This window comes from Lynx canadensis, chromosome A2 (assembly GCF_007474595.2).
Source record: "Lynx canadensis isolate LIC74 chromosome A2, mLynCan4.pri.v2, whole genome shotgun sequence".
In the NCBI taxonomy this organism is placed as follows: domain Eukaryota; kingdom Metazoa; phylum Chordata; class Mammalia; order Carnivora; family Felidae; genus Lynx; species Lynx canadensis.
In genome coordinates, this window is record NC_044304.2 from 57046427 (window position 1) to 57066946 (window position 20520).

Sequence of the window (20520 nt, forward strand, 5' to 3'; positions counted from 1 at the left end):
AAATCAGGCTCTGTGCTGACAGCTTAGAACCTGGAGCCTGCTTCAGATTCTGTGTCTCCCTCTCTCTCTCTCCCCCTCCCCCACTCGTGCCATGTCTCTCTCTGTCCCTCAAAAATAAATAAACATTAAAAATTTTTTTTTAGGGTCACCTAGATGGCTCAGTCAGTTGAGCGTCCCACTTCGGCTCAAGTCATGATCTCACAGCTTGTGAGTTCGAGCCCCATGTCGGGCTCTGTGCTGACAGCTCGGGACCTGGAGCCTGCTTCGGATTCTGTGTCTCCCTCTCTCTCTGCCCCTTCCCCACTCGCATTCTGTCTCCGTCTCTCTCTGAAAAATAAACATTAAAAAAAGTAATAAAAATAAAATTTTTTTAAATATTGGAGAAGAGTATTTAATCACTTAATAATAGTAACTAACATACGCTGGGCCCTAATTAAGTATTCCACATGTATTATCTTATTCAATCCTCACAATATAACTCCCTATGATAAAATACTAGTATCTTTTAATTTTATAGCCGAGAGCACTGAAGCATGGGGGTTAAGTAACTTGTTCAAGACCACCTAGTTAGTAAGTGGCAAGCCCAGACACACATCCATTAATTTAAGTGAAAAATAAGGTATGCAACTGTATGTATAGTATTATTTCATTTTTATTGCTGTAGTTTTTGTTTTCATTTTTTCAAAATGTGTCTATACAGATATATAAAACATAGCAACATATACAACACACACATAACCTCAACAAAATGTTATCACTGGTGGGATTATGAGAAATTACAATTTTCTTCATTTTTGTTTATATATGTTGAGTGGGTGTGCCTATGACTCAAAGTCCTAGTTCTGGGCACAGTATCTTATCAATTACCAACACATGCGGCCTGCCCTATCCTAGGGAGGGTAAACACATCATACTGGTATTGACATATTGGGGTTGCCTATTTGCATATTCATAAGACCTACAGGAGAGGCAAATGTGCACCAGTCGTACCTGGAAACAACATGCTAGGGTTTGCTCATTTGCACGTAGCCCAGCAGATCACACTATAGGAGGCAATGGGCAATGATTCCCCGGGGAAATCAATCTCACTCCAAAGTTCAAAAACCTGAGCTGGCAGGACTTGTCATGTGTTGTGCTGCAGCAGGGTGGCATGCTGTTCTCCCACCTTCCAACTCTTGAAGGTGGAGTGAGTCTCTGGCTGAAAGCTCTGGCCCCCCCGCTCTGATGGGGAAGCCTTTGTCCTGGATCCCACCCACAGTGAGCAAGTGTCTAGCAGCTGTGAGGAGGGGGTGTCCCTAACGTGACATCCACCTATAAGTTAAGAAACTCGCCTGGGTGTGCTGTTGCCCAACAGGGAGCTGGGGTAGATTACATACTTTTATATTGGACAATCTTCTGTTATGTTTAAAAATTTTATAATAAATATAAGTAATTTTAAAAGACTGCCTAAGCTGCCTCTTCATTCTATCAAAGCCAGGCGAACTCGATTCATTAAGCAGCTTTGACAACGTCTGTCTTCTGAAGTTTCTTTGATGAACGGGTGAAATTTTTTGCTATGAGTGTTTTTTAATAAAAGTAATTTACACGAAATTTTGAAAATTAAAAAAAAATACTTTGGAAGCATTTCATTCATTTAAGTATTGGGAGCTGATCCTGTGCCAGACATAAGGGGGAAGAATGAGACAAGATTTTAAGCCATGAGTTTACAGAATGCACTTGGAAACCCATTTTCCTCCACTCCACTCCTCCACCATCACCAACAAGGAAGACTCTAGATTCTCTTGTGTCTTGTGCCTTTGGGGTGTGCTTCCTGGCAGACTCACCCCCTAAGCCACTTTCACAAAGTCTTATGGCTGTGAGTGCTAACCTGTTTCTCTGGGCTAACCTGTTATGTTCTTACAGCCATTAACAGTTCACATTTATTGAATGCTTATTGTGTGCAAAGCATTTTACGTCCCTTAACTCTTACTCTCTCCGACAACATAATGAGATAGGTACTCTCACCTTAAAGCTGAAAACAATGGCTGCCTGGAGAGGGCATAGTGAGGACACTCACTCATCAGGATTTGAACTCAGGCACACCAGCCCCAGAGCCTACATACACCCTTAGTCACTTATTTTGCTTTGTCATATCCACCCCGATGCCCACGCCCCACCTGTCTGGCTTGTCAAGTTCTGAAGGGGGAAATCAACCCAGGGTGTTCTTGAATAGCAGCAGACACTACAGCGGCCAAGACTTATTGTTTCAAAGTACAATTTCTCTCTGGAATCCAAATTTTTCCTTGACTTTTGTCCCAGCTGTCTCTGCTGGACCCTGACTCTGTCATCAGCCTGCACACGATTTAAGCCCCTCTATCGGCTCCATGCTAACCATAGGATGAAGTCCAGTCTCCTGCGTGGCAAGCAAGGTTCTTGGTGACCCAGCCCCAGCCAACCTTAGCAGCTCCACCCTCCCCTCACACAGATCCCACCACGTGGACCCCTGACCATGCTCAGCCTGCGAAGGTACTTGCTGCCCTTCTGATAGACCCCAAGTGGGCAGAGGAGCCAGGTTCGCTCAGGGAGACTGACATAAATGACAGACTAAAATACAGTGTAGTGAATGGCAAGACCATCCCGAGAAAGAGAAGGCATTCACTGGGCTGAGAAAAGCAGAAAGGGAGTCCTAGTGTAAAAAGATGTAAAAGGGCTTTTGTAAACCGTGATGGGCTCTGTGCTGTACAAATGTTACTTTATTCACAGAGCGTGAAGACCAGGCTTTGGAGTCAGATTCAGGGTTGCGATCCAATCCTGGCTGTGCCCACTTGGCTCTGAGCTTGTTTACTCGGCGGTAAAAAGGAGATGGGGGTGGGAGAGATAGTACAGTCAAATGAGATCTGGGAAAGCCTAGAGCAAGTAGCATTAAGTGTCTCTTTCTTTTCCACCACAAACCAGACAGCAGCGAGCTCCAGGCACTTTTGGGGTTGATGTGTCGTCCCTTGAACCTGTAAGTCTCTTATTAGCCCTGTTTTACACTCAACTATGAAATCATTAATGATTGGGGCACCTGGGTGGCTCAGTCGGTTGAGGGTCTGACTTCAGCTCAGGTCATAATCTCCGGGCTCTTGGGTTCGAGCCCCATGTCCTCCCCCACTGCCCCTCCCCCACTCACACTCTCTCTCTCCCTCAAAAATAAACATTACAAAAAACTTAATGAAAGCATTAATGGTGTTGTGCTGGCTTTCTTGAGATTACTGATATATTTTTAAATTACATGATAAGGGGCACCTGGGTGGCTCAGTCAGTTAAGTGTCAGACTCTTGATTTCTGCTCAGCTCACAATATTACAGTTTTAAAATCAAGCCCCAGTAGGGCTCTGTGCTGGGTGTGGAGTCTGCTTAAAATTCTCTCCCTCTCCCTCTGCCTCTACCTGGGTGCCTGGGTGACTCAGTCGATTGAGCCTCCAAATCTTGATTTCAGCTCAAGTCATGATCCCATGGTTCAGTTCATGAGATTGAGCCCCACGTCGGGCTCTGCGCTGACAGCAAGGATCCTGCTTGGGATTCTCTCTCTCTCCCTCTCTCTCTCTGCCCCTCTCCAGCTCATGCTCTCTTTCTCTCTCTCTCTCTCTCTCAAAATAAATAAGCATTAAAAAAATAAATAAATTTACATGGCATATTCAAAACCTAGGGTTATTCCTGAGAAATTGTTGAAACTAATTAATTGAATAAGTAGAAAAGGGCATGAGCACAAAGATGTTTCAATAAAAAACTGAAAAACTGGGGTGCCTCACTGACTCAGTCAGAAGAGCATGCAACTCTTGATCTTGGGGTTGTGAGTTTCGAGCCCCACGTTAGGTGTAGAGATTACTTAAAAAAATAAATTAAAAAATGAAAAATCAAAACAACTTATGTATCCAAGAGAAGAATAAGTTTAATTAATTATGGATCATCTCTGGCTGGGATATTATGCAGCCACTAACAATTATAATTGTGAGGGCTGTAACAAATGAGAAATACATCTTAAGTGAAGAAAGAGAAACACAAAAACATATATGCATTATGCTCATCAGGGAATCCCGAAGCTATAAAAACAAAGATATTCATATTTGGCTACTTAAAATATTTTAAGTTTTACGACAAAAAACACTATTGAAAAGTCAGAGGACAATGAACACAGCGGGAAAAAACTGTAATATGTACAACAAAGGTTGACATCCTTAATAAACAGTAAGTTTACTTAGTAAAATTAAAATCCAAAAGAAAAATGGGTAAATGATACATACAGACAATTTATAAGAAGAAATCCCAAAACACGAGCTCTACAGTTAGGGCAATGCAAATTCAGGCAACAATGAGGTACTAACATTCCTTGTGAGACCGGCAAAAACCCAGAAAGCATGAGAACATCCAGTCCTTGTAAAAATTAGGGAAAAAGACATTCTTGCTTATTGCTGGTAGAAGCGTGACCTACGATAACCTTTTTTTGGGAAAATAATGAGGTATTCTCAAAATTCTACTCAGCAATGGGGCGCCTGGGTGGCTCCATCGGTTAAGCATCGACTTCCGCTCAGGTCATGATCTCACGGTTTGTGGGTTCGAGCCCCACATTGGGCTCTGTGCTGTCAGCTTGGAGCCTGCTTCGGATTCTGTGCCTCCCTCTCTCTCTGCCCTTTCCCCGCTCGTACTCTCTCTCTCTCTCAAAAATAAATAAAACATTAAAAAAATTTAAAATTTATGACTAGCAGCAAAACAGGAGGAACTACTGATATGAACACGATGGACGAATCTCAAAAGCACCGTGAGTGCCAAGTAAAAAAGTAGACATAAGTGTCATGCATTGATGATGTCATTATATGGGAATCCCAGGAAACTGAAACCTATATGGGCAGTGGGAGCAGGGCTCTTCAGTGAAGGAGCAGAAGGGGCCCTGTGGGGTGATGGAAAGTTTCGTACTGGATTAGTCGTTGCTTTTTTTTCCTGGCCTATTCTGTGTTGTTGAATACATTTGTCAAAACTCATTGAATGAGACACTTAAATGGGAGCATTGTACTGTATGTACATTATATCTCAATAGAATTGGTTTCTCGTGATTTTTTTTTTTTAAGTTTCATTTATTTAAGTTACCTTTAACACCCAATGTGTGTCTGGAACTCACAACCCCGAGGTCAAGAGTTGCATGCTCTTCTGAGCTAGCCAGGCACCCCAATGCCTGTTTCAAAGTTAAGAATACAAATATATGTGTTGTTGATCTTGTAAATCCCATTTCAGAAAATCAGGCCAGCAGAAATAAAAGTACGGAAGAATACATATGGAAGAATATATGTAAATGGTGTTTTATTACAGCACTGTTTTTAGAGGCAAAAAAACTGGAAATGATAGGAATATTATCATTAGGAAATAGCTGAATACATTAAGGTAGGTCCTTCCTGTAGAATATTATGAACCCATTTAAAAGAATAAGTTAAATTGGAAGGGAACCTGGCTGGCTCAGTTGGTGAAGCATGCAACTCTTGACCTCGGGGTTGTGGACTCGAGCCCCACATTGGGTGTAGAAATTACTTAAAAATTAAATCTTTAAAAATAAACAGGAGCACCTGAGTGGCTCAGTCAGTTAAGCGTCTGACTTCAGCTCAGGTCATGATTTCACGGTTTGTGAGTTTAAGGCCCCCGTCGGGCTCTGGGCTGACAGTGCAGACCCTATTTGGGATTCTCTCTCTCTGTCTCTCTCTGTCCTCCCCCCACTTGTGCACATGCTCTCTCTCTCTCTCTCAAAATAAATAAATAAACTTAAAAAAGAGAAAAAATAATAAAAGTAAATAAAAGAGTAAGTTAAATTGGTATCTATTGATCTGGAGAAACAGGCATACCATGATTTAAAAAAAAACTGATTTGTCAAGAAATGTGCATAATATCATATTCTGTTAAAAAAAAGAAGTATATATTGTATATATTGTTTATATCTGAAAGATAGAAAAATATGCATTGAGCACTTCAGGCTGTTAGTATTTATTACTTCAGGGGATGAAATTAGAGTAGGGTGTGGAGCAGACATAATTTTTCTTTCACAAAATTCTATATTATTTCCCTTGTAATAAATGAGTAAGAATTGCCTTTGTAATTCTTTCAAGTCTTTTTTTTTAAATTATTTATTTATTTTTATTTTTGAGAGAGAGAGACAGAGTGTGAGCGGCGGTGGGGAGGGACAGAGAGAGGGGGAGAAACAGAATCGGAAGCAGACCCAGGTTCTGAGCTGTCAGCACGGAGCCCGATGTGGGGCTCAAACCCATGAACCATGAAAGCATGACCTGAGGTGAAGTCAGACCAACTGGGCCACCCAGGTGCCCCTAATTCTTTTAATTCTTAAAGAAAACTTAAGAATGACAAAGGGGCACCGGGGTGGCTCAGTCCATTGGGTGTCTGACTTTGGCTCAGGTCACGATCTCCCCGTTTGTGTGTTTCAGTCCCGCATCAGGCTCTGTGCTGACAGCTCAGAGGCTGGAGCTTGCTTCCGATTCTGTCTCCCTCTCTCTCTGCCCCTCCCCCGCTCACGCTTTGTCTCTCTCTCTCTCTCAAAAATAAACATTAAAAAAAATTTAAAAAAAGAATGACAAAGACTATAAGAAAACTGTAAATATCTTGGAATATATAATAACATAATTAAAACATTAAATTAAATTCATGCTTTGATTACAACTGTAAAAATGAAATATGCATGTGGATAAGGGCTGGTAAGGAGAACTCAAACAGGTTTTTAGAGTTTTTTAGAGTGTAGACATATGCATTCTTTTTTTTAAACCTGTGAATGCTTGTGGGCAATAACCAGAATAGTTTCATTATGTAAAATATGCAAAATATGGACGCAGTGAACCAAGTATAGATAGAAATGCAAAAATTAAAATTGTTTAGTAAAGATGGCAGGCTTGTGAATAAATTTTTTTCAATTTCCCCAAACTTTACGTATTACACCATCTTAGAACAAAAGTAACCCCTCCCCTCTAGATAGCTAAGTTCTTCATTTTTGGAATTAATGACGTTAGAACACAAATTTGTACAGTGATACAACTACGGCTTTGTCACAATATGCCCCTATTTGGATAAGGGCTGGACAGGAAAAATGTGGAGATTGTTGAGGGCTTTCCAATTTTTATTGCCTATATTATTACATTGCAAAAAAATACAAATCAAGAATAGAGGAAAAGACTTAATGTGTGCTTCCCCAAGACCCAGAAGCTCAATCTTATTTGTTTTTAATGTTTATTTCTGAGAGAGAGTGTGCACAAGAGCAAGTGGGGAAGGGCAGAGAGAGAGGGCGACAGAGGATCTGAAGTGGGCTCTGCACTGACAGCAGTGAGCCCAACGTGGGGCTCGAACTCATGAACCATGAGATCATGGCTGAGCTGAAGTCAGAGGCTCAACGGACGTAGCCACCCAGGCACCGCACAATCTTCTTTTTCAAGTTAGAAAAGGTCTTTCTTAAATACAAGCTGATTGGGTCATCCTTGGGACACATTAACTCAAGCTGCTGACCTTTGGAAAGCAAATCAGAGACTATATCCAGAAAGAATTGTAATCAGGCTTGGCCACAGTGAGAGGTATTTAGGACGCAGGCTCATGCTCAGTTACAGCCACAACCCCAGGCCAGAGGTTGTCACTAGGACATGTGACAGCCTGTGTAAGGGACACAGTGGTGAGGATCTGAAACGGCTGGTGAGAGAAAGAGAGAGAGAGAGAGGCAGAGGATTCCCTTGTCAGTCTCTGCCAAATGAGGGGATGTGATTGGCCAGCAAGTGTTTTTGCCATATCTGAACATGGGATGCAAACTGAACTACTCCAAGCAGGTCACTTTTTCCCGCAACTTAAAACACAAAGTAATCCTACATTTGATATGGTTCAAATTAGCTGGAGCAGAGTGCCCCTTAAGGGGTTGAGAGAGGCTTGGGCCACTTCTCATTTGCTTTTCCAATATGAAGAAATATCAAATCAGGTTTAAAAATTGTGGTATATTTAAATGTCCCTTTAACACTTTCAACACAGAAGCATTGCATTTATAATAGTGCAAAAGATAACTACAGAGTTTTGTATGAATGTCTGGAGATACATATATTTCTTTTTTGGAACGTACAGGTATTTTTGAAAGTCAAGACATGGGATAAGTTTGTTTTTAAATAGTATATTAGTTATCTTTTCAAATTATATGTTCAATATTTGTTTCTTCTTTTTAATTTTTTTTCACATGTATTTATTTTTGAGAGACAGAGCGAGACACAGTGTGAGCGGGGGTGAGGCAAAGAGAGGGAGGGTGGGGACACAGAATCTGAAGCAGACTCCAAGCTCGGAGAGGTCAGCACAGAGCCCGACTCAGGGCTCGAACTCACGGACAGTGAGATCATGACCTGAGCCGAAGTTGGACACTTAACCAACTGATCCACCCAGGCCCCACAGTATTTGTTTCTTTAATCTCTAGCCACTTTTTCAGGCACAAAACATCTAAAATTAAAGCAACAGATCCAATTCTTCATTTGAAAAAATACAGTAAATAAACAGGGAAATTTTTACACATATATGAATTATCTATCTATCTATCTATCTACTCATAGTGTACTCCCGGTGTTCTGATTTGATAAAGGAAGACAAATTCAAGGTAATATGGTAAGTGTCTTCTTTAAATCCTGCCAGGGTGTCTCTGACTCATGCACATCCTTATATAGAGATGAGTCTCTTGGAGAATGCGCAACCTGGCCACCTGCCCATGCCAGGCCCTGCTATGAGACAGCAAGAGTTGCAGGGAGTAGACAAACCTATGGCAGGAAATCAAAGGACTCACGTTGGAATTGCAGTTCTGCCATTCCTTGTGTTGACTCTGAACCTAAGTCCTCCACAGCAAGATGGAGACAGTAATAAAACCTTCACAGGCTTGTGGGGAAGAATAACTGAGATAATACATAGGTTGGTGCCTAGCACAGGGCTTTAGCACCAAGGTTGCTTAAATGTTTGCTTCCTTAGACTGCCTCTCCCTGCTGGATGTGAGGATTACATTGGATGATGTATGTGAAAACAAATGTTGGTTATAATTAGAAATGGGTAACAGGGGCCCTGTGTCTTGAATCTATGTCAAGACAGCATATCTGTTTGCATCGTAGATGATAGTGGTGGGGGTCTTTGTGTTGCCTCCCCAACTTCCAGGACAGGGATGTTAGGCCTCAAATGTGATCTATTTTAACTTCCTTCTGAGCCCCTCCCCTTTGGGCAGTTGCCCCATCTAGCAAGCTTCTCAGAAAGGTTCTGGAAATGCTCAAGGCCATGCTTGTAGGCAAGGAATTATGGGTCACAGCTCCTGACATTCAATAAATACTTCAAGGCTGCCTCCAAAGGTCTAGCAGGGCACCTGCGTGCTTCCTTGGACCTTAGCTCCCATTGTCTCCAATCTCTTCTTACACGCTAGCCACTCTGGCACCTCTTTGTGTCCCTAAAATACGTCGAGTTTTAGTCAAGGTGTATTCCTGCCTCCTTCCTTCGCCCTTGTTTCCTCTTCCCAGAACATTCTTCCTCAGATCTCCACATGGCCAGCTTCCTCTCATCATTGAGGTCTCCGAGCAGCTACCCCTCCAAGGAAGGGCTCTCCTGACCTCCTTAGCTAAAGTAGCTGTCCCTCAACCTCTACTCACTTTTTACCCTATTATACTGTTTTACTTTCTTCTTAGCACTTACCATCACCTGAGATGGTCTCATGTGCGTATGTACTTGTTATTTGATACCTCCCAGAGGCAAGAGCACATCTGTCTTGTCCATACTGAATCCCTGGCACTCCCACATGCAAGAAATGCTTGTTACATGAATGAATGAGTGAAAGGCTCTATGATATCTTCATAGCAGAATGATAGCTTCCTCCTGGGCGAGCCATGGCAGTATATTTACTCCTGTATGCAGTGCTAATTTCAGTCATGCTAGATTGGTACATTGGTGGACTCTAATGAAACACAGCATCCAATATCCATGCTCTTTTGTAGTCCCTCACATATCAACTCCAGGCATGGTCATGTGACTTGCTTTCTCCAATAGGATGTTAGCAAGTGTGATGTAAGCAGAGGCTTGATAAGTCCTTCAATGCTTGTTTGTCCTCTTGGGACACTGTCTCGAGGTCCTGAGTTACCTTGTAAAGAGTTACCTTAATGAAGAGACCACATGGAGACAGATGAGCCCAGCCAGCCCCCACAATTCCAGCCGTTCCTGTTGAAGTGCTGGAAATGTGAGTGAAGAAGTCCCCTGGGACATTCCTCCCCAGCACATACCAGGTAGGGCCACCTAGCTGAATCCAGCCCAGATAGCAGAACCCTGAGAAATAACAAATCATTATTTTTTATAAGTTTGGCATGGCTTGTGACACAGCAACAGGTAGCTGAAACACCAGTGTCTCTCTCATTACAAGTGGTTGTGTATGCGTCTACACCCTTCCTCTACTAGACTGTGAGCCTGAGGCAAAGGGATGCAATATAATTATCTTTGTTTTTCCCACTTTGCCGGGCATCTTGCACAAGTTAAGTCAATCCAAGAGTCTTCATTCAGAGATTTGTTGAGCCCCTCTACACGCTAGTCTCTGTGCCACCTGCGTGCAGGCAGTTGTGTATGTGTGTATGTGTGTATGTGTGTGTGCCAATGATGCAGAAGGTGCACAAAGAAGTAGTGAAGATTCACTTCCCAAACACTTCACACGGCTGTTCCCTGAGGTCAACTCCCAGCACAGCAGCCCAAGTGAAGGAGGTTGAACACCAGTGTCCATAGAGGCCAAAGAAAGGTCTGTGCGGGCCCAGAGAGGGCATGGCTAACTCTGCCACCGGAGACTTGGGGGAAGACTCTACCCACCTAAGGAGCAGCTTTCAAGCTGAGCATCAGTGTTCAGGTTGCTGTCTTAAAGCAGGGAAGTTGGCAAGGTGATTGTAGTCCCTTGCTCATATGATCTTCAAGGCCATCAAGTGTAATAGGGTCATTTTACAGCTCATGAAGCACTGACATCAAACCACTCTCTCCTCTCTCTCTGACTCCTGAGGTTTGGGGGCCACATCTTCCCCTCCCTAGGCCCCTGGTAGACACATACCCATCCTATCTTCCCCGTTTCCACAGCACTGGTTATTCTTTGAGAGAGAGAGAGAGAGAGAGGGAGAGAGAGAGAATGGGGCGGGTCTACCTAACCCTGAAGCCATTCATGTCTTTAAAACCCAAACCAAATCAAGCCAAGCCAAGCCAAGCCAAACCAAACCAGGGGGCACCTGGGTGGCTCAGTCAGTTAAGCATCCAACTTTAGCTCAGGTTGTGATCTCATAGTTTGTGAGTTCAAGCCCCGCATCAGGTTCTGTGTTGTCAGCACAGAGCCCACTTCGGATCCTCTGTTCCCCTCTCTCTTTGCCCTTCCCCTGGTCATTCTCTCTCTCTCTCTCTCTCTCTCAAAATAAATAAGTAAACTTAAGAAAAAAGTTTAAAAAACAAAACAAAAACCACCAAACCAAATCCTACTCTATACTGCCTCCAAACCTAAGTCTAATATTTCTTTTTCCTCTTTTTTTGCCCTCTTGGATGCAATTAAATAAATTCAAAGTGATGACACAATTCAACTCAAGGAGATTAGAAATGATTGGTTGGGGCACCTGGATGGCTCAGTTGGTTAAGAAATGATGATTGGTTATCTGAGAGTAAAAAAATAATTAACTTTACAGTTATAAATAAATATGTAAAAAAAATTTTGAAGGAGAGGAAGTAGGGATTATTTTGCTGCTAAAATTTGTATTACAAAAAGGTCAAATATACAGAAGAGTTAAAAGATCCAACAATTAATACGTTGCCATATTCAGGGGCTCCTGGGTGGCTCAGTCTTTTGAGCATCTGACTTCAGCTCAGGTTGTGATCTCACGGTTTGTGAGTTCGAGCCCCACGTGGGGGCTCTGTGCTGACAGCTCGGAGCCGGGAGCCTACTTCAGATTCTGTGTCTCCCTCTCTCTCTGCCCCTCCCCCCGCTCATATTCTGTCTCTCTCAAAAATAAAACAAACATTAAAAAAAATAAGTTGCCATATTCACTGTATGTGTGCACACGTGTACATGTGTTTTCCTCAAAGATGTGGAGGTAAGTCCGATTCTTCTACATAAGCACCAAACCATTGTCGCACCTGAGAAAATTAACTATAATTAGCCAGAATCTTCGAACAAAGGGCTTGGAGGAAGGAGATAAGGTTTTTATCTCCACGTCTTATCCGGGAGCACAGGAAAGTCGGCCAGCGTGCTGAGCCAAATGTGGGGGATGTGCACGAGAGGGCTTTCTGATCCTGAGACCTGGACATCATTCAAGGGTTTGTTTCAAACCATTTGCGGGAGCTACTTGGCCTCTGGATTCTGAGCCTGTGTAATCAGCTACCTGTGTACTAGCAAGCCCCAGGCCGAGCTCACCTATCAGCAGCGTGAGAGTGACAGGAACCAACAGATGCGAGTAAGTCTTTGAGAGGAGAAACAAAACCTGTAGCCACGAGTCATCTTTGCAGCCGTGAGAGAGAACAAGAAAGACAGAAGAGATTCAGTGCAAACAATTTCTGCTGCATGAACCCAGGTCTTCACTGGGGAGACCCGGGTCAGGCAATTTGACTGAGGAAGGAAATTCCTTACTGGGTTAAATTAATAAAGAAGGTGCTGGGGTGTCTGAGTGGCTCAGTCAGTTGAGCGTCTGACTTCAGCTCAGGTCACGATCTCGTGGTCTGTGAGTTCCAGCCTGGCGTCGTGCTCTGTGCTGACAGCTCAGAGCCTGGAGCCTGTTTCGGATTCTGTGTCTCCCTCTCTCTCTGACCCTTCCCTATTCATGCTCTGTCTCTCTCTGTCTCAAAAATAAATAAACGTTAAGAAAAAAAAATTAAAAAGAAGGTGTTGAACTAATACCTCACTCTTCCCACCTCTGTCAGCTCTGGCTACAGGGGATACTTCCTGACTTGGAAGGTTTTTGGAAAAACTTTGTGTGCATTGATGATGGGATAAAGCCTGCAGTCCTGCCTCCTTTCTCCCACTCCAATTGCTCCCTCTCTACCCCCCCACAGACTATTTTTCTTCATCTGAGTCCCTAAATGTCCTCATCCGTATAATGGAGCAGTGATATCTCCTTGCAGGGCAGTTCTCAGGCAGGCTACGTAGGTGGTGTGGCGAACGGTGCGGTGTCACATAATACAACAGGCCCTAAGTAAGCGGTGTCTGAATCATCTCCTGGAAAGCCCCCACCCTTGTGAAAACTACATTTCCCAAGCTCCCTTATCAGTTCAGCCATAGGAGATGCAAGTGGGAGATTAACAGATGGGAGGAAGGGAGGAGCCAGGGTATATCTCCCTACCTCCCACTGCTTGGGGGTGGGTAGGAGCTGATTCTTCCTCTATAGTTCTGGCTCCCTACAGGACAGCCCCTCCCTCTGTGGTCCCAGCGTCCCCCAGATGTCCCCACCCATCAGTTCCCACAGATGACCCCAGCCTTTGGGCTCTGGTATCACCTCTAGTCCTAGGGGCAGGAGAGGCTTCCTGTTGTTGCTGCCGATTTCCGGGTTCCCTCATTGTCTCCTGCCTAGCTTCTCACCTCCTCCATCACCTATGTAACCAACACCTTCTACTAAATTCTGTTTTATTTATTTTTTTAATGTTTATTTTGATTTTTGAGAGAGAGAGAGAGACAGAGAGAGACAGAGCGCGAGCAGGAGAGGGGCAGAGAGAGAGGGACACACAGAATCTACAGCAGGCTCCGGGCTCTGAGCTGTCAGCACAGAGCCCGATGTGGGGCTTGAACTAATGAACTGCGAGATCGTGACCTGAGCCAAAGCCGGACGCTTAACTGCACCATCCAGGCATTTCGATTCTGTTTTAAATAACTACAGTGGTTTCGATTTTCCTGCCTGGAGTCTGGCTGATACACACAGTATTTTTTATTATTATTTTTTTAATGTTTGTTGATTTTTGAGCAAGAAAGAGAGACAGAGCACGAGCAGGAGAGGGGCAGAAAGAGTGGAAGACACAGAATCCGAAGCAGGCTCCAGGCTCTCAGCTGTCAGCACAGAGCCTGAGGCAGGGCTCAAACCCACAAACTGCGAGATCATGACCTGAGCCAAAATTGGATGCTCAACCGACTGAGCTACCCAGGTGCCCCTTGCACAGTAATTGTTTAAACTAACTATGCAGTAAAGGATTAAATCAGCAGGACTGGAGTCCTCAAACTCTGCACAGTCCAAAGAAAGGACTGGCCTTTGGTTGGCTCTGGGAGATAACCTATAAACCCTTGGAATATCCTGCCTGATAAGACCATCTTTCTATACTCAGGGCCTTGGGTCACACCAGATAGCTTATGCTAACAATGTGACTTGGGATGAATGCCTGTTTTCATTTGCCTGGGGCCTTGGCCACGCTATTTTAGTCTGACTGACTGGGGTGGGGGAGTGGTAGCGAAGACTACATACCTGTGGCCAGTCATGCCGGTGCTCCACGCCTATACAACTGACCCTCAGTAAAAACCCTGGACACCAAGGCTCAGATGGTTAGCAACATTTGTGTGCACTGTCATACATCATCCCTGGGAGAGTCAAGCTCTGTCTGTAGGACTCCCCTGGGTGAGGACAACTAGAACCACACATCTATCTGGTCTCTGCTGGACTCTGCCTGATGCACTTTTTTCCTTTGCCGATTTTAAGCATTATTCTTTTGCTGTAATAAACTGTAACCACAAGTGTAACAGCTTTTCTGAGGTGCGTGAGTCTTTCTAGCAAATCATGAACCTGAGGGCGGTCCTGGGGGCCTAACATACCAATTACAAAGGAAATTCTTTTTTTCACAAAGAAAATGCCTAGAGTCCCCAGAATTTAAGTAACTTACCTGAACTGAATGCAGGTTCTACTTGATTCCAAAGGCCTACCTCTGTCACGATGCCACACTGCCCCTCATAAGGACAGAGCAGTGGAGGAGAAATCTGGAAGCAGAAAGACTACTTGACTGAATATTTGAAGTAGATGGTGTTAAGGCCCCTTTGGGCTCCAATAGCTTATAAACCTGTAAGTTAACAGACACCTATTGAACTCTTACATGAAGCAATTATTTGCTTGCCAGGGAGTGAGTGCCTAAAGAAAGTTTGTGTGGACGAGGCCTCCTGAGCTGCACAGTGAAGGAGGGCTGGACACCAGTGAAACAGGATGGAAGCTACTGCAGAAGTGGGAGACAGGCAGGCGGCCAGGACTACGGGGTGATAGAGGAGAGGGAGGGACAGGGTGGATTCAAGTGACCATGCAGGAAATAGTCTATTGGAGCTCTCTGCTGGGAGCCTTGTTTTCCACCCCTCCCCTACACTGGTGGTGTGCTAGACAATCCCCTTTCCAAAAATGATATTGGAAAATGAAAGCCAGACATGGACATCCTCTCTGATTGCTCCCTTTCCCTTGCCTCACCCGCCCACAGCAGACCATGTCGATTCTGCTTCTGAAACATTCCCGTGTAGGTCCCATTCTCTCTCTCCACCTCTTCTACCTCAGCCCAGCCCAGAACTTTCTCTAACAACAAGCATTTGTTGAGCATACTTATTATGTGCCAGTTAAGTCCTATTTTACATTAATTTTCAAGCTGAAGAAATAAGTTTTAAACGATTGCCTCAGCTAGAGTGTGGGCTTTGAGAGAGCAGAGATCTTTCCTGTCCTGTTGTTGCTGATCCCCAAAGCCAAGCGCACAGCCTGGTCCATAAGAAGGAACTTTGCATGTATTTGCGAAGAGACAGGGAAGAATGTAGATGGATTGGATGTGACAAATGAGGGGAAAGAAGATGTCAGGACGGTTCCAGGTTTCTGGGTTAGGCAACTGGGGTGGTGCCATGGCCAGGTGAGGAACCAAGAAGGGGCAGCCAACGGGTTAGGCTGGAGACAGGGGGATGGACTGGATTAGGGAATGTGGCACTGAGAAGACACTTATTATGTTGCCCTGGTTCTGGAGCTCAGTTTTGGGTGGAAGATGTGGATTTAGGAGTGGTCGCCACATAAGTAGTAAATGGAGTCTGGGGGTAACTGAGATAACCCACGGAAGTATGTGAGTTCTCGCTTGAGGACGTAGGGCAGAGCCTTAAGCAACGTCAATGTCTGATGTTGTGAGAAGAAGCATCTAGCAAAACAGCAGCTGAAAAATTAAGTGGGAAACCAGGGCAGTGTGACCCCTCCCCCACAGAAGCCAAGGAAAAAGAGAAGGGGGTGCAATGTGGTATCTACAGGCATCATTGGGCTGGAGCATATGTGGTTTTTTGGTCTGTCTTCTTGGCCTGCCAATATTTTAAAACATTTGAATTAGTTGCTAAAATTTCAACTATGTATTTCTTTTTTTCAATACTTTTTTAAAAAGGTTTATTTTATTTATTTTTAGAGACAGAGAGAGAGTGTGAGCAGGGGAGGGGCACAGAGAGAGGGAGAGAAGGAGAATCCCAAGCAGGCTCCACGCTGTCTGCATAGAGCCACACGCAGGGCTGGAACTAACAAAACAGGAGATCATGACCTGAGCTGAAATGAAGAGTTGGATGCTTAACCAACTGAACCACCCAGGCGCCCCTTAAACTTTTTTTTAAGTTTCCTTATTTACTTTTGAGGGGGGGGGGAGGGGAGGAGAGAGGGGGAGAGAGAGAGAGAGAAGAGAGAGAGAGAGAGAGAGAGAAAGAGAGAATCCCAAGCAGGCTCCACTGTCAGCCCAGAGCTGGGCTCAATGTCACATGAGATCATGACCTGAGCTAAAATCAAGAGTCAGACACCTAACCCGACTGAGCCACCCAGATGGTGGCCCCAAAATAAGAGTATTTCTTTGAAATCTCTATTCTAGTTTCCCTGGAAAAAAATGGAATATGGGCCATTCTGGGCCTGAATTCCTGTATGCCAAGAGCCAGGTGCCATAAGTCATAAATGGCTGTCCCTATTAGCTGAGGTGTGAGGCCTGGCAGGTGTCATTCACCATCTGTCCTAGTCAGCCTGAGCTGCTATAACAAAATAACATAGACTGGGTGGCTTACACTGTAGACATTTATTTCTCACAGTTCTGGAGGCTGAGAAGTCTAAGATGAAGGTGCTGACGGATTCAGTTCCTAGTGGAAGCCTGCTTCCTGGCCTGCAAATAGCCACACCTTCTTGCTGGGTGCTCACGTGGCATTTCCTTGGTTCTTATCCACAGAGATCTTTCTTCCTCTTCCTATAGGGCACTAATCCCATCCCATCCCATGAGGCTGGGAGCCTCATGACCTCATCTAAACCTCTTAATACCATCACATTTGGGATTAAGGTTCCCATATATGAATTTGGGGGGGGGGGACACAAACATTCAGCCCATGACACCATCTCAACTGCATTACTGCTTTTCTTCTAGTAGAGTTAAAGAAAGGAGAGGTTTTTTTTTTATTTTAAGATTTTATTTTTAAGTAATCTCTACACCCAACGTTGGGCTTAAACCTACAACTACAAGATCGAGAGCTCATGCCCTACTGACTGAGCCAGCCAGGCACCCTGAAAGGAGAGGATATCTTAAATGTATGTTCTACTGAAAGTAGGAAAACAAAATATAGACTAAGACAGTCAAGCATTTCTTGAAAAATGGGAGGGAACATATTTCTAATTGGATATGCTCTGCCTAGAGATTTACTTTTTGTTTTTAATTCTTAAAAAAAATTTTTAATGTTGTGAGAGAGAGAGAGAGAGACAGAGTGTGATCAGAGGAGGTGCACAGAGAGAGGGAGACACAGAATCTGAAGCAGGCTCCAGGCTCTAAGCTGTCAGCACAGGGCCCTACGCAGGGCTCAAACTCACAAACTGTGAGATCATGACCTGAGCCGAAGTTGGATGCTTAACCGACTGACGCCCCAAGATTCTAAGATAGTCCCCAGGGATCCTTGCCTGCTGGCGCTCATGCCCTTGTCTAATCTCCTCCCTGAATGTGTGTGTGTGTGTGTGTGTGTGTGTATGTATAATATATATATATATGATATATATCTTATATATATCTACTATACATACACCTTTATCAAGGTGTAAAGGTATAGTATAGTATATGTATATATTATACATGTTTAAAGTGGAGATAATATAAAATATACATACATATAACATATGTATATATATAAAGTATGAGATAAAGATATATATGTATAGTTGTGATAAAAGCACATAACATAGACTTTATCATCTTAACCATTTTTATTTTATATTATTTTTTTTCACCTTAACCATTTTTAAGCGTACAGTTCAGTAGCATTGGCTATATTCACATTGTTGTATGACAGATCTCTAGAACTTCTTCGTTTTGTAAACTGAAGCTCTATATCCATGGAACAACGTCATTTCTCCTTCATCTCAGACCCTGGTAACCACCATTCTACCTTCTGTCCTTATGATAATTTTGACTACTTTAGATGACTTATGGAAGAGGAATCATACAGCATTTGTTTTTGTGACTGGCTTACTTCACTTAGCATAATGTCCTCAAGGTTCCCTGCTGCAGCATGCGTCAGCATTTCCTTCCTCTTTTAGGCTTAATCATATTCCATTGTACGTACAGACCACGTTTGTCTACCCATTCATCCATCAATGGATACTTGGATTGCTTCCACCTTTTGGCTATTATGACTAGTGCTGCGATAAACATTGTGTACAAATATCTCTTTTAGATCCTATATTCTGTTCGAATATATCCCCAGAAGTAGAATTACTGGATCATATGGTAATTCTGTTTAATTTTTTTGAGGAATCATACTGTTTTCACAGCAACGGCACCATTTTTATTCCAGCTAGCAGTACCTAAGCGTTTCAATTCCTCCACATCTGTGCCAACACTGGTTTTTATGGGGGATTGTTTGTTTTGGGTTTTTTGTTTGTTTGTTTTTTCTATAGTGGCCACCCCAAAGCACATGAGGTGGTATCTTACTAAACGTGTGTTGCGGCAGCTGAGTTTTGGGGTGTGTTTACGTAGCAAGAAATAAGTAATATACCATTTCATTCTGTGAGTTCCAAGAAGGGAGTCTGGTTTCCAAAGCAGCTGAAAGGTTGAGCAAGAGAACTGAAACAAAAGCTCCCGCAGTCATCACATAACAAAGGTGGGGACCTTGGGCAGAGCAGACTCTACTCACTCGAAGGTGGGGGTGGGGTGGGCAGGGCTGGGCAGCAGCAAGCCTGAAGGCAAAGAAGAATAAGGACAACTTTTTAAGTCGTGGTCTGTAAAATTTTTATGGCTTGTCTATGTTCTTTCCAGACAGGGTGAGATAAAGGGAAGATGGTAGTAGTCAGGAGGGTTTTATCCTTTTTTCCTTTTTAAAATAGGAAAGAATTGGTCATGTTTAAATGCCTATGGCACTTCTGGTGGGACTAGAACTGGAACCCAGCCTGAGTGGCTCTCGACCCTTGCCATTTACCAAAAGGTTTGCTTGCTTGCCTAATCTGAAGCAAAATAAAAAACAAGACAACGTAAACCAGCAATGTTCTAGTTTTATTTCCCTTGACTGGCTATTTTGAGTGTTTTTTTGGGTGGTAAATATTAAAGATTAATATTTTGAGGATTCTCCTCTCTCTTTCCTCTTGGTGCCCTGTTTGGCTGGGTTGCAAATACATGTTCAATCTGTCTCTTGGGCAATCCAGCTCCCTACCCTTCCTTCCCCAGTGCACCAAGTCTTGGTCAAGTCTCTTCCAAGCAAAGTACAATGCATATGGATAGTAGGTCCCGGATGACATTTTTTGCAAGAGACAACAAATCACCCCTATGGCTGACTTCCTGGGGGTTCCTGAGCAAGGTCCTTCACAAACTGTACCATAACATCCTCCAGGGGGGTGCCGGAGCCAAGTCCTTGCACATGAAGTGTGTTACTGCTTTATTCACACAAGTGTATTTGTGTGCACTCCACCACATCATGCATGTGTATTTTAGCTGTTTAAGTAAAGACAGACTTGTTCTGGGGGCCTTCTGACTACAGGAATCCCCAGACCCCAGGCACAATCCAATGTTTACTGGGCCAGGTGTTATTGTTGACATAAAGCAGTCACGGGGGGGGGGGGGGGTGTGGAGGGGCGGGGAAGGCCGGGCCTCAGAGCTTATCACAGATACTCCCTTTGGATATACTGGAAGGTCATTATTCTTCCATCTGATGGGTGAAGATGTTCTAACCCTTTCTATGCACTGTCACCAGCCGCTGATGAATCACTAATAAGTATTCAGCTACTCCACCCCTCTTGTGGATGCTTCTCCTCCTACCTCGCAGTGACAGGAAATCATCTCTCAGTAACCTTGAAGCTCTGCTACAGGTCTACTGGGCTTGCAGTTGGCTCAGGGTCCCACACTCAGAGAAGAGCAGTATGGGTGTTAATTTGTTGCTTGGGAACCAAGGGTCCCCAAGAAGCTGAGTAGTGCCCTCAGACTCCCAATCCGGGGCTCTGTCATCACACACACACACACACACACACACACACACACACACACACACACATCACGTGCTTGCACACAGACATTGATTTGACTTGAGATGTTACATCATGATTTTCTTTTC